The 13,706-nt window shown below is 42.2% G+C and overlaps 1 protein-coding gene across 13 annotated transcripts in view; it reads left to right on the top strand.

Annotated features, from left to right (window-relative positions):
• nrxn3b (neurexin 3b) overlaps positions 1-13,706 on the top strand; it is a 295,208-nt gene that overhangs the window by 102,718 nt on the left and 178,784 nt on the right. The window lies entirely within an intron of this gene.

The raw sequence follows: 13,706 nt of genomic DNA on the forward strand, positions 1-13,706 counted from the left end.
CTGGCTAATATTTATATGTGGAAAAAAAAATCCACCTTTTAGAGGTTGGTGAACCTGAGATGTTTGAAAAACAGTCGATGTGTTCTCAAGGTCAAACCTCTGAGCGTTCACGCATGAGGCTTATAGAGATTGTAAACGCTTTTGTTGCCTACATCTTAACTCCTGCTTCGCCTCACCGTGTCTGCAGAAAAGCTTTGGTAACGTCTTTATACGTCTTTCAAATGTTTGCAGTGTTGACATTGACATTGTTTCCAGAACATGTACTGCGGTGCTTGACTCTGCTCTCGTGTTAAACAGTCGTTCATTCTGCCATAACCTGAGAAAGTGTAGTAACGCTTTACAGCCATCGGTTCTTTTGTGATTATATAAAGAAAGAATTACTGGCTTCAAGGTCATACTTCTGTTTGGCGGGATGTGTTTAACCTCGGGCTCCCGTCTTGGTGTTTACAATTTGGTTTTGAATAAAAGTACACCACTTGAAGGTTGATAACTGCGTAGCTGTCTGAGTACACGCTGTATCTTCACTCACCTTTCGAAGTCTTTTCCTTTTTTTTTTTTTCCCCTACTCTGCTAAGTGGTTGGCATTTGGACAGAGAGATTGTCGCTTAGTGAGACAGAATGAGATGCGATACCAGAGCTCTCCAAATACATTTCTTGGGTTTATCATAAAGATATCCAGCGAGAGAGGAAGAGCTGAGGAAGCCTTTTTAGAAGCAGCCCAGAGTCGTGATTAAGCAGCCGGCGCTGCCCTCAGCTCTGTCCCTGGGAATGGAAAAGCTTTCATCTTCCTCTTCCCCCCCCCTCACTCCCTGACAGCATTTTATAGAAAGCAACTTATTGTTTATGTTTCTGTCTTCAGTTCAGTTATTAGTTTAAAAAAAAAAAAAAAATTCCGACCCACATCTAAGAACCTCCTCCCTCTGCCTGCTGCATTGAAACCCTTGCTTACCTTCGTCTTTGTCTCGCCCTTGCGCTCCCTTCTCGTTGTAAACGGGTGATAAGCACCCACGCTTGGACATTTATCTCCGCACATGAGGGGGGGAAAAAAAAAGACACTTCAAGGTCTTCCCTTACTAACAGGCTATGGCTTATATCGCAACCATAGACAGAAAGGGGGTACAATGGAAGACGGGAAAGATGAGGAAAATGGAAACAAAGAGAAGGAAGGTGCAGAAGACGACAGCAGTCTATGAACATTAGAGATGAATTAGCTGGAAAAGAATGGTTGAGAAGTCGGCATTGTAGCGCAGAACAATCAACTTAAAGCCACACGTATAGGTTTTTGTCAGCAGTATCTTTTAAAGCCCCTTGATGCTATTCCGGCTGTTATCTAGTCAAACGATTCCACGTGTGATTTGAACAAATGACGTGTCGTAAAAGATTTAGATGTTTTCAGATTTCCTGTTTTTTTTTTTTTTCCCCCCATAAGCACGCAGACCGACAGCCACTGATGACAGGCTCTGGATGTGCTAACCCATTTGCATCATTTAACACATCACGCCTCAGCGCCACATCTGTGGGGGCCCTGCAGGTGGTACATTTGAAGCAGCGGCTGCACCTGCACTTCACCATTACAGCTAACGTTTGCTATATAATGCTCATTTTTTTTCTGAGTGATCATGTCTCGGGGCCTGTCAGTGACGGGCAGTGGAACCAGTGGAACAAGCAGTCATGCCTCACCTTTCCTCTGTTAGCTTCTCGGAGAATGCGGCGAAATAAATCCCCAGTTTCTTTAACACACATATTTTCTTCCCACTCTGAAATAAAGCATAGCAGCTGATTGACAGGGTTGTACTGCAGAAAGAACTAAACATGTGACTGAGTCAAGCTGAAGGACGGATTTAGAAGATGTACTCACAGAGAGGGGGGGGGGTTATTTTGAAGATCTTAAGTATTGAAATGTGTCTGCATGCACTCTGACACCAGCAAATGTTTGGCAAGGTTAATAATAGACGTGTGAACATGCGCTGACATACATACACGGTAAGTCAAAACATACACATCTGATATTTCCTGTGGATTCTGCCCGCCTATGAACAAGGTCAGTGTCAGAACAAAGCTCTGAATGCGGCGCAGATGAAGTCAAACATAGTGCTCCTTTGAATCAAATATTCCTTTCTCTCTCTCTCTCTTTCGTAATGTCGTGACACAGAGTCGCCAAAACACATCCCTTGCTCAGCCTTACTGTTGAGATTTTTTCGGTGCCTTCGTGTGTGTGCGTCGGTGTGTTTGTTTGTGCGCGCGCGTGTGTAAGTGACTTCTTGTTGCAGCCAAGGGAAAGCACGCTAAATGAATCCGATTCCATTTGAAGCCGAAACGTGCCCCGCATTGTGTGCTGCGTGCAGAAGCTGCCCATTCCCTCGTCCCCACGTTGCTCTCTCTGTCTTTTTAACACGTATCCTTACTTTCCTGCTGATTTTGAATCAGCCTCGATTTGAGCAGGAGAATGGGTTTTCTTATCTTCCACATTATCTGGCGTGTCGCATGTTTTTTCTTGCCAAGTTTTCTACTGTTCGGCTACGGGCACAATACTGTGCTGTGACTTGGGGAAGGGTTTATTTTCCGCCCTGAAATGGATTCATGCTAATTTCACTATCCTCTTATCCTCCCCCCCCCCCCCCCCCCCCCCCTCCGTTTGCTCAGATGATGGTTTCGCAGAGAGAACGTCCTAAGCGATTGGAGGTCATGTGGACTGAATTTTAAATTTCCTATGTTATGCCAGCTGGGGTAATTTCCCTGAACACACACAGAAGAAAAAAACATCTCCTCTTCCTCTCCTCTCCTCTTCCTTTCCTGCGGAGGAAGTTTAAGTTGCAAGCCATTAAAGATGGTGTTTGGCTGCTGCAGGCGCCAGGAGACCGAGTCGCGGCGAGCTGACAGTCGACCTCCTGTGCGAGAAACAGTTTGCAAGTCGTAACAGACGCAGCTCAGCGCCGCGGAATCACACGGGGCATGAAAACGAACAGAAATAGGCTGATGTCACTGTGGATGGACGGAGCAGGAGAGAGAGAGAGAGAGAGAGAGAGAGAGAGAGAGAGAGAGAAGTTCAAACTGTTGAAAATGTCAAAGAAGCAGCGGTTTCGAGACAGAGATTTGTTTGACAAGGTTTTCCCCCGAGATGAACAGATCCTCCTGCACTTTAAAAAAAACGATCTGTTCCTTTCTTCTTCTTCTTCTTTTTTTTTTTTTTTTCTTTCTCGCTTCTTAGAACATTACGCTGTTGCTCCCTAATCCCCATTTGTAATTAAATGTGTGCTTCAGAGCTGTGCTGGGTTATGTAAACCCTGACTCTCTTTGTGGCACACCATGCATTATGGGGAGGATGTGAATGTGCTGCATCCATCTTCCAGCTTCCTGTGTCTTGTGTCTCATTTCATTTTATTTTTTTTTTCTCGTCCTTTCTTTTTTCTTTCTCTCTCCGACACACACACACACACTCCTCAAACTCTCCATCATCCTTTCTGTGTGTTTTGTTCCAGCTCGCCCCCTCTCTGCCACTCGCACACACACACACACACACACGCACACACACACACACGCACACACAGCAAGAGATAGAGAATACTTAAAGGAAATCAAGCTTTCAGTGCTCGGCCATCTGAGAAATTGACAAGTCTCCAAACCTCTGAAAGCAGGGAGGAGCTTTCCCAGAGAGAGGAACTGATTCTTCTGTTTAAAAAGGGGGGGGGGGGGGGAACCAGAATAATCCTCGGCAAAGGTCCTACCTTTACTTCTGTGGGGTTTGCAGTTCTATCTGTGAATGCAGGCTGCATAAAACGGCATGAATTTGCATTTTCTAATAGTATTTTCAGGCGTAAAGGTGCCGTCAAGACACCAGGCTTCTTAGTATTGCAGATATTTAAGGACTTAAGTCGATCAGATTGAGAAATATTGTCAACTGTATTATTTTTCCTCGTTTCCCCATCAGTATGCCGTGAAGTACTACCAGTTACATTCCCCTACGTATGTCCCCTGTCACCTCCCTTTTTCATCTTTTCTCATTGTTTTTGCCGTTTATGTCACCCTTCGGCATCACCTTCTCTATCTCTCCTTTTCCAACCCTTCTTATCCCCACCCTCTTCATTTCCTAACGAGTCAAATGAGGAGCTGGTTGACGACAGCAGCTTTCTGCCTTTGTCTCTGCTGCCCCCTAATGGTGCTCTGGTTTACTGGTTTAGATGCACCTGCTGGTGTGCAGAAAATATTTGTTTCTGTGTCTCTTAAAGTGGTTCCTCTGCACCGTTGAGTGTCAAGGACCGTGCTGGATTTGTTCAAAGCTTATGAGGCAAAGCTTAACAAAATGTCGATGCTTTGTTGTGTGCTGACTGAAGACAGACACTGTGTTGGACTAAGCTCTAGATAGCTTCCGAAAAAGGGTTTTTTCCTCCTCAGGAATCTTGGAAAGGTAGCTACTGTACTTTTAATTAGCATATTCAGTGGTTTAAACACTGCACAGGAGGTAGAGTCAGTAAGCCAGATGTGGAGGAGTTTTATAGCAGTACAAGGCTGTTTCATTTATTCAACATGTCGTCTAGAGTTGCTGGAAATGAGGCGGATCAAAGATTTCAGCTACAAGGACTCCGAAGACTCAATTCACAGGAAAACAGCCCCCACACTACGTCATGTTTTACAACTTTCAACTTCGGAGGATGCTGTTAGTTTTCAATGTGGACAGTAGTTTACGCACAGGTTTAGTCACTCCTCACAATCGGCTTGTCTAAATATCTCGAGTATTTTTCGAGATGTTTCTCCTCCATTTTCTCTATTCCAAAGAAAACTCTCTGACATCAGGTCGAGTGATTAAGCCAAACATAAGCAAATCATGTGATCTTGTAAACCTAGCTGTCTTGGAAAAAAAAAAGGGATCCTAGATGTGGAGATGATGTAAACTCGGGTGTTAAAATATAAAGCAAAAAAATAAATATATATATATATATATATATATATATATATATATATATATATATATATATCATGCATGCAATGCAGGTAAATGATTTTTAAATGTTTCCAACAGAGAGAGCTTTTAATATGCTGAATCATGACTAAGCAAAAAGTGTTCCGCTCAAGAAATTGTTGACAAGACTAATGTTAAATATCCTTAAAATGTTCTTTTCCTTGAAGTTATTTAAGACAAAAGCTACCTGCATGTTCCCCTGTGCAGGATCATACAGTGCAAGGTCGTCTAACAATCAATGGAGAAAAGGTTCCTTTTTGATATCATCCCTCAGGTGAAATGCAGCAGCTCTGGCTTGAAATAATCAGAAAGACTGTAGAAAAATGTCATTTTGTGACTTTTGCCAGCTGTGAGGTTGAGCCAATAACACTGTGGGAGTGACTCAGACACATCATTGTCCCTGACCTAGAATACAGCAGGAATAAATAGTACAGTACGATGTCCATTACAAAATCATACTTGAATTTAATGTGCAGAAGCTTGTTTCAGATACTGATTATATCTGTCACATGTTGATAAAGCTCTGTGGATTTACCTTATCCTTGTGTAAAGCCTATTCAATATGTCTGATGCACAAAACCGCTTACTGTTTCATATTGATGCGACATCACTCCTCATGCTTTTTGATATCCTGATAAATTCATCTGGGCCTGCTTATGTTGAGCATGGCAGAATATTTGATAATCCCTGTCAGTGTCCTGACCTCCTGAGCGTTACCATCGGAAGAGGAAAGTCATTCTTAGAAATGCTTAGTTGGTGCTTTTTCCTAAATCAGGAGTGGCGGCAACACTTTCTGTTATTATTATTATTATTATTATTATTATTATTATTATTTTCTTCTACAAGTCACTTTGTGTTCATTACAGGAAGTATAAAAAGATAACATGACTTTTTTCTCTTCTGTGCTCAACCTATCAATAATAGACAATGGATGAAGCTATGTGTGTAACATAAAAGGGCATAATCAATCACAATTAATACACAACTCAACGTTAGCTAGTTTGGGCATTTTTAGCCTCTTTTGAATTTACCTACATTTTACCTTTTATGAATGTCTGAAATATGTGACATCCTTTAATATGATTGATGGAAAGAAAATCGAAGTACTTTAACAGACCTAAAACAAGTCCATTGCTGAAAAAAACAAACGGCAGAAAAGTCAAAGAACTATGCTAAAGGCAGGACAATTGCTAGCTCTTTCAGGAATGCTATATCCTACAGGTTAGCTTATCAGGATACAAAATGTACCAAATGTATAACAATGAACAACCCTTTGAAGTTGTTTTGGGCTCTGTTCACTTTAACTAACCCTGGTAAAAAGCTGTTATTCAAAGCAAGAAAGGTCATAAGACGCGTCCTTAAGTCTCTCTGAGCTAGCTCTCATATTTTGCCATGAAGCAAAAAGCAGCTAAAGTTTCCCATGGACGGGGCGTTGTGGTTAGTGGGCACACCATATGTACGGATGCTATGGTCCTCCAAGCGGGTCACTCAGGTTTGAATCTGATCTGTGGCTCCTCTCTCGCGTTCCCTACCCAACTCTCTCTATCTCCCATATTCTCTATCCACTGTCCTATCTCTCCAATGAAAACGCCAAAAAAAAAAAAAAAACACTCTCAAGTTTCGGATGGATGGATGGAAAAGAAACCCAAAAGGAAACTTAACATTGATAATGTGACCAGAAATGTGACTGTAAATGAAAGCTTGCTTTCTTTATACCTACTGGAAATGTAGATAATCAATACTTTCCCATAAGGCCTATGTTGAGAGAAGTATTATTATTTCCACACAAAACATGATGACAGAACAGTTGCCATGGAAAATGTAAATTTTGACATTGAAAACAACTTGTACGATTTATTAACGTCAGCAGTGGGTTAAATAATCATTGACTCAGCAGTCCTTCAACAGTCCTCTGAGCCCCTGACTGATATATTAAGGTCATTTTGGGCTTCTGGGGCATACAAATGTGGGCTCTCAAACTGCTAAGCATATTTAAAGAGTGAGTAATATTAGGGAGAAAGGCAGTCGGACTCCCTTGGCTTTAGTTAAAGTTTCCACTCGGTGTAACTACAGAGTTAGAGATGCACAATCACAGCATCCTTAGACCCAAACACCTTTAATGAATAAATAAACCTGTGTAGAGGTGGGACTGCTCTGCTTATAGTTAAACTGCTTCCCCCTGTATTTAAAATGTATTGCTTTGTGTTTATCTTTCACAAGGGGTTTTAATATTCGACTGGAGTATGCCTTTAAAAGTACAGTGTGGTCTGATGGGATATTTTTGGTTCGTTGTGGTGTTGTGTGTTTTAGCAGCACTTAATTTGTGTGTGTGTGTGTGTGTGTGTGTGTGTGTTTTCAGAGCGAGTCACATGGTGGGGATTACTTTGGATAACGTCCACAGCCAAGAGCCTGTCGAGTGCAGGCATTTCCTACTGCCTCAGTGTGGATACACACATTACTCCAACCTTTTACGCACACACATGCACACGCACACACACACACTTTATATTTACACACAAATAGAGAGGAAACTACACTTAGTGCCTGTGAGATTCTTTATTGATGTCCTTATCCTTGCTGTGAGGCTAAGGATGTGATTTTCGATCCTTAAAGGTTGTTGACAGCAGACACCGTGCCTCTTGTGTGTATTTGTGTGTGAGTGTGAGAAATCACAGATTGGGTGACAGGCATTCTCCTGAAACACACTACAGTGACAGTCAAGGCCCGTGTTGGTTTGTTTACCAAAACAAAGACTTGTCACTCCGTTCCGGGAAATAAAAGATTTGATAATCCTACACAGTTACAGCCAAGGCAAGTAAATAACGGGAACACAGTGAGAAAGAAAACAGATTTCAGAGTTTGAAAAGGACTGAAGGGTGTGTGTGTGTGTGTGTGTGTGTGTGTGTGTGTGTGTGTGTGTGCGCTGAATAGATTTGACTAGCGTACTGCCCCCTCTAAACCCTGAATATTTGTGAAGCCTCTCACTTAATAGCTTCCCTCCTCCTCCGTCTTCTGCTTCAATTGGACTGCTAATTATGTAAAGTGTGGGGCTTGCTGGGAAACACACACATACGCACACAAACACACGCATACAAACAAAAACACACTTGCACACGGATTGACAAGTAGCAGCTTAATTACCATCTGAAATGACAACCCTATGCTGCTGATATCTTTCTTAAAAAAAATACCAGAGCAGCGTTCTCTGTAGGTGCAAAGATATCGTGCTGTGCAGACTACAAGTCTGCGCACGCACACACACACACACACACACACACACACACACACTGTGCTTTCCTTGAGTGCAATCACCTGCAGGATCTTTCGGAGGCTTCTTTATTGGCTTTACATGGGGTTGAATGGCTGTAATCAAAGCAGCACTCTTTGCCTCTCTGCAGAAGCTGATGTGAAATGAACCCTGTGTACATGTAAAGGGACGTTTGGTTCAGCTTTTATCTCTTTCCAGGTGTGATATTACATTGTTTAACCTTTCCATGATACCATACTCCGATACCTGACTTACACAAATATACAGCTGGATACTACACAACCCTCATGTTTCATAGCTTTGGCCCTCTTTCCTGTAAATAGGTTAATCCTATACTCATTATCGTCCCTGCTAAGATGTGGGAATGCAAAAGAAAAGTCTAATAATAAGGGGAAAAAAAACTTTCAGTCAGAAGATCATGCTGCTCTAAACTAAACAACTTATTTCAGTTGTAAATAGAGGAAAACTAAAACGTTGTTGCCTCGTCTGACTACAGTAAGTTTGAGCGAGGTTGAGTTCCCAGACACCGCTACCAGCGACTCAGTGGTAGAGTTGGTCTTCTCTCAACCTGAAGGCTTGGGGTTCGATCCCCATCAGCTCCTGAATGTCAGTTTTGTCCTTGGACAGGACGCTTAACCCCAAGTTGCTCCCACTGTTTCGACTTCAGGTTATGAATGTGAATATTTCCTTCTGATGGTCACTTTAAGCAACCTGAGAAACACCACAGTAAGAAGTCGATGCAGAGCGTGATGTGAGTTTATTTACACTTTCAGTAGGCACGAAACAACGTCAGTATTAAGTTTGAATTGTTTTTCTGATTTAAATATTGTTGGTCTACTTTGTTTGCTGGCTAGTTGCTAACTTGGTTGACCATTACGTTCAATGTAGTTATTAACAGGGATGTTCCTAGAGGCCACTTTCAAATTTTGTAAAACTTAAATTTGTGTTCACATTAATCGATAATTAAGGAAAACATCAAGAAAAACCAAAATTTACAACAATGTATTTAATATGGCTAAAGATGAGATTGCAGCCTAAGCATGTGAACAGTTTTAAATGTGTATGCCGAGTGGGGCTAACGCTAGCAGTCCAAGCAGCAGATTCCTTCGGCCATCCTTGGAGGTCAAATGTGGATACATGCTAAACGGTCAACAGAGTACCCTATCCGCTCTCAGGTGCCAAACAGGTTTCAGGAACATTCCATGAAAAATAAATCCAAACTCTGTGGCACCCTAAAATGAACTTTACTGTATTTCATTGTGAGCGAACAACGTGTTTCGTTTAAGGCTTACTCAGGTTGGCCCAGCAACACATGTACTGACCAAAACCATAAAGTAAAAGAAGCACTCTTCAGAGGGGGAAAGGGGATGAATGGTAACACGATTCTAGACAACATCTTAAATATCACACAGTAGTGTAAACCCTCGTCAGAGTAAACAGACTGCAGCAGCTGTAAACCTTCCCACTCTAGGGTTCATTTAAATATCAGCTTCTAGTTTAACAAGTTTAGTGTGGCCATACATAGTTAACTGTTTGAGACATTCAAAGTTTGTCACTCTGAGTTTCTCTGTTCAGAAGATGTAATCGGTCAGTTGTGCATGGAGGTGTTTGTTTACATTTTCACATTTCAGTTTGGTAATAAAAGTTAAACACAGTAAACACTTCAACTGGCAGGAAAAACAAACTAAATGTCTTATGTTTGATTCCTAACCAATCCTGTGTTTTTTTTATTTATGTACATTAGTGTTTTTGTTTTGTTGCATCTGAGGCAGATCACTTTGGTCATTCCTGTCAGTCACATCTGGTCATTTATCTCAGTTTGATTTATCGCTCCTATTTTTCTTCCTCGAACCGTCCCTCTGTGGTGATAAATAAAGCAGCTGAACATCCTCAAAATGAAGGCAGCCTTTTTTCTTGATTTGCTTTTCTGCCACTCCAAACAGAGAGAAAAAGGCAGCGTGACTAAAATCCACTGATCTCCAGTCCACTTGAGACTTCTGCTTTTCTCTCTCAGACAATAAAAAGCCAATTGAAGACACCGCGGCCGGCCCCAGCTGAGATTGATCGATGACTGTCGGACATGTTTGGGACTACTTTGCCCTCAAAATGATGCTGTACACTAAATCTGAACCCTGCAATTGGCTCTAACAATGTGTTCTTTGCCTGCTTGGAAAGCCACAGCACAGCGTTGACCCTGGAGGAGTCTGAGATATTGACAAACTGGTAAAAAGGTTTTGTATTCAGACTGTTCCGGAAGGTGGAGGGTATTTGTCAAACCATGAATAGTGAGGACCGAAGGGGGGAGAGTCAATCCCAAAGCAGATTAAACACACTGTGTCTGCAGGTTTTTGGACTGTTTGGCCAAAATTGTGTATTTAAAAAAAAAAAAGTTCCACACAGACTGGAGTTCCACTCGATGACGCCTTCATGTGATTTATTTGGACACGTCCATTTCTATCTGCATTGACGGGTCACAATTAGCTCTGCTCTGGCTGAGTATGGGCCTCCCGAAGAACAAGCTTCAAATTAAAAACGCATGTCCCGATCATCTATCGTTAAGTGTTGCTTTCCCCATTAGCTTATCAACACTCCACACAAGTTAACTGACAGCATCCCAGAGTCCCAAGCACAACACATTAGGACACAGAATGATTTCCTGTTGTCACTTATTTTACTTCCTACATGATTTCAGACCCAAAGGTCCACGTCATCATTAAAATGAAAGCACAAGAAATACAAAGAAGAGATCAAATCACTGCAGTTCACAGTTTGTCAGTAATTAAAGGTATCATATTCCCTCACATAGTTATTTCTAAACCTTTCAACATCAAGCTGAAGTCTCTTCTTTTCTGCATGATTTCTGTTACGTTGACTGTCAGTTTTCATCATGCAGCGTATAACTCCATGTCATGAAAAAAGAAAACATCATCTTCGGATAACTGAATGAGTTGTGCATTTCTTTAGCTGAGGTGCAGCTGTGTTATCTCCCTGTCCTATCATGGCACGTCTCCAACCTCCATATCACCTGCACTATACCTCATGTCACTGCTGTTGTCCTCGGGTCTCGTCCTGCATCCTGTTGACCTCCACTGGTGTTTTCAAGTCTGCTCTGCCTGCACTGGGCTCCTGTGAAGAGTTTCCAGATGGTTCCGAAACAGACTTTAATTAACACTGATGCTTTCATATGGCGTCTCTGAAAGACTCCGTTTCTATCTAGTTATTTTGTAATGCCTGTAACAGGTTGGTGTCAGAGGAGGCGATTATCAGCACCATGCTGAAACAGCCTCTGTTGACACTATGCAAGGGAGTAGATTCATGGGGAGTGAAGAAACAGGAGGAGGTATTTTCTTAAAGGAAAATCATTTCCTTCATCAGACAGGACAGCTGAAGAGAGACAGGAAATGTTGGGAGCGAGGGGGGGGGGGGGGGGGGGGGCTGGATTTGAACCTTGTACCGCTGCGGCGAGGGCTCTACCCTCTGCTCATGGGAAGCGTGACGTAACAGCTCGGCTCTCCAGCATTCTAGCAGGAGGAGATTTCTGTCAGAAAATAGGCTCACATAAGTGCAGAGTTAAATCTGCACTCTTGTAAGAAAAACCCTTGAGTCCACACTGACCGCCAATTTCAACCCAAAATGATAGTTCCTCACAGAGTGGACATCGCAGTGTGGTTTATAGAGTACCTTTCACATCCCTCCTCATCTCTTTCTGTTTTTCAAGTTACAGATTGAGCACCGCTATTTTTTTTTTTTTCCTTCTTCTTCTTCAGACAGCAATAGCCTGCGACCTGACCTGGCTCCCAAATCAATACATGCCTGTGTCAGTTAGAGGATCTGTCTGTGCTGTGGACAAGCTGATGTGCACGATGCCTGCCTGCCTGCCTGCCTGCCTGCCTGCGTGCGTGTGTGTGTGTGGGGCTGTGTTTTTTCGTTTGTGTGTGTGTTTCCATTTTTCTTTTCTTATTTGTGTGTGTGTGTGTGTGTGTGTGTGTGTGTGTGTGTGTACTAGAGAGACAGGGAGAGAGCCTGTACAATTTAAAATTGAGTAAAACAATGCGGTGCCAAGGTTTCATTACCCTCAAGGCTTCTGTACCCACACAGTCGACAGCTTGTTCAGAGAATGGATTTTACAACTGCCCTAAAAGCAACACGGACGAGTGTTGGATTTTTACGGCAGTGCGCTGCCTGGTGAGACGAACGGCCGACTGATCTCACCCGGCTTATACATGAATTCTGTTTTTGCATATCACAAGAATCTTGACATCGAGGGTAAAGAAAAAAAAAAGTGTCTTCACAAATCCCCTTCCACGTGGCACTCTGCTCTCTGAGCCTTGTGTCACAAGTAAAAAAAAATCTGTTCAAGTCAAAACGCACGGTGACACGTAACGTTGCATCATTTACAGGTACTAACCTTCTCTCGCGTGATGCTTTAAAAAAAAACAAAAAAACATCTCACCTACAGCCTCAGCATTTCCCCAGACGCAGCCAAATGGTTTGTGCATTTCTGAGGCCACAGGGCTATTTTTTATTTTTTTGTCTTTTAAAAAAGCTGAGGTGTCAAAACAGGTATGTCATGGTTGGGTGCCCTTTTTAATCTGTCTCCCTCTGCCCAAGAGGCTTCTACTCTGCTGACAGTCTTCCTCCTTTTTCCACCCAGCACACGAGCTCTGGCTCATTTTTCATGCTCTTCAAAAATGGAGCAGACCAGTTGGAACAAGCAGTCTTAAAAACCACCATTATATTTTATATCTTTTTTTTTTTTTTTTTTTTGACTCTATTTAACAACAGGAACGTTTTGTAGCTCAGGATGTGTTACGGCATTTATTTATTTATTTATTTTTCACCGTGTAGGAGTACTTATTCCACTCTCTGCTTCCCTTTTTAGAAAATGTAATTTCAGGTGTCATGTCATAAAAGTCACTTTTTGTTATGATGCCATGAAAAATCAAGCGATGCTTCATGTGATAGCCCTGCGACAGCAACCTGACATTGGTTAATGTCTTGTTTTTAACGAGGCTCCTGCATTAAATGTACTGTGATGATTTGTGTTTAAGCCATTAACTTTACCACCAAAAAAACATGTCACTGTTTTTCCGTACTGTGAACATACACGGACGCCGCTTGCTTGCTCACTCTCTCTCTCTGTCGCTCGGCTGCAGCACTTTATGACTGCAGATCTGTTGTTTTGTAAAGCTTGACTGTCGACTGTTCAAAAAAAACAAAAACAAGGTTGTGTTGAAATGAAAAAAAACCCAACAACAATGTTATTGTAAAGATTCTCACGTTAAGCTTAAAGGCAGGTTAAAGTGAGAGAGGTGTGATATTTAAATATTTGACGCTCTGTTAATGCCTACACCAACACTTACCCGTCACTCGGCGGATGATGAATGCAGCTGCAACCAGTCATGTGGGGAAACGGATGTGCATGTTTTCGATTGATAAAATAAAAAACGGGACATCAATGCATGCATCTTGATCAGGTTC

This window comes from Symphodus melops (genome assembly GCF_947650265.1).
Source record: "Symphodus melops genome assembly, chromosome: 1".
NCBI classification, from domain to species: Eukaryota; Metazoa; Chordata; class Actinopteri; order Labriformes; family Labridae; genus Symphodus; species Symphodus melops.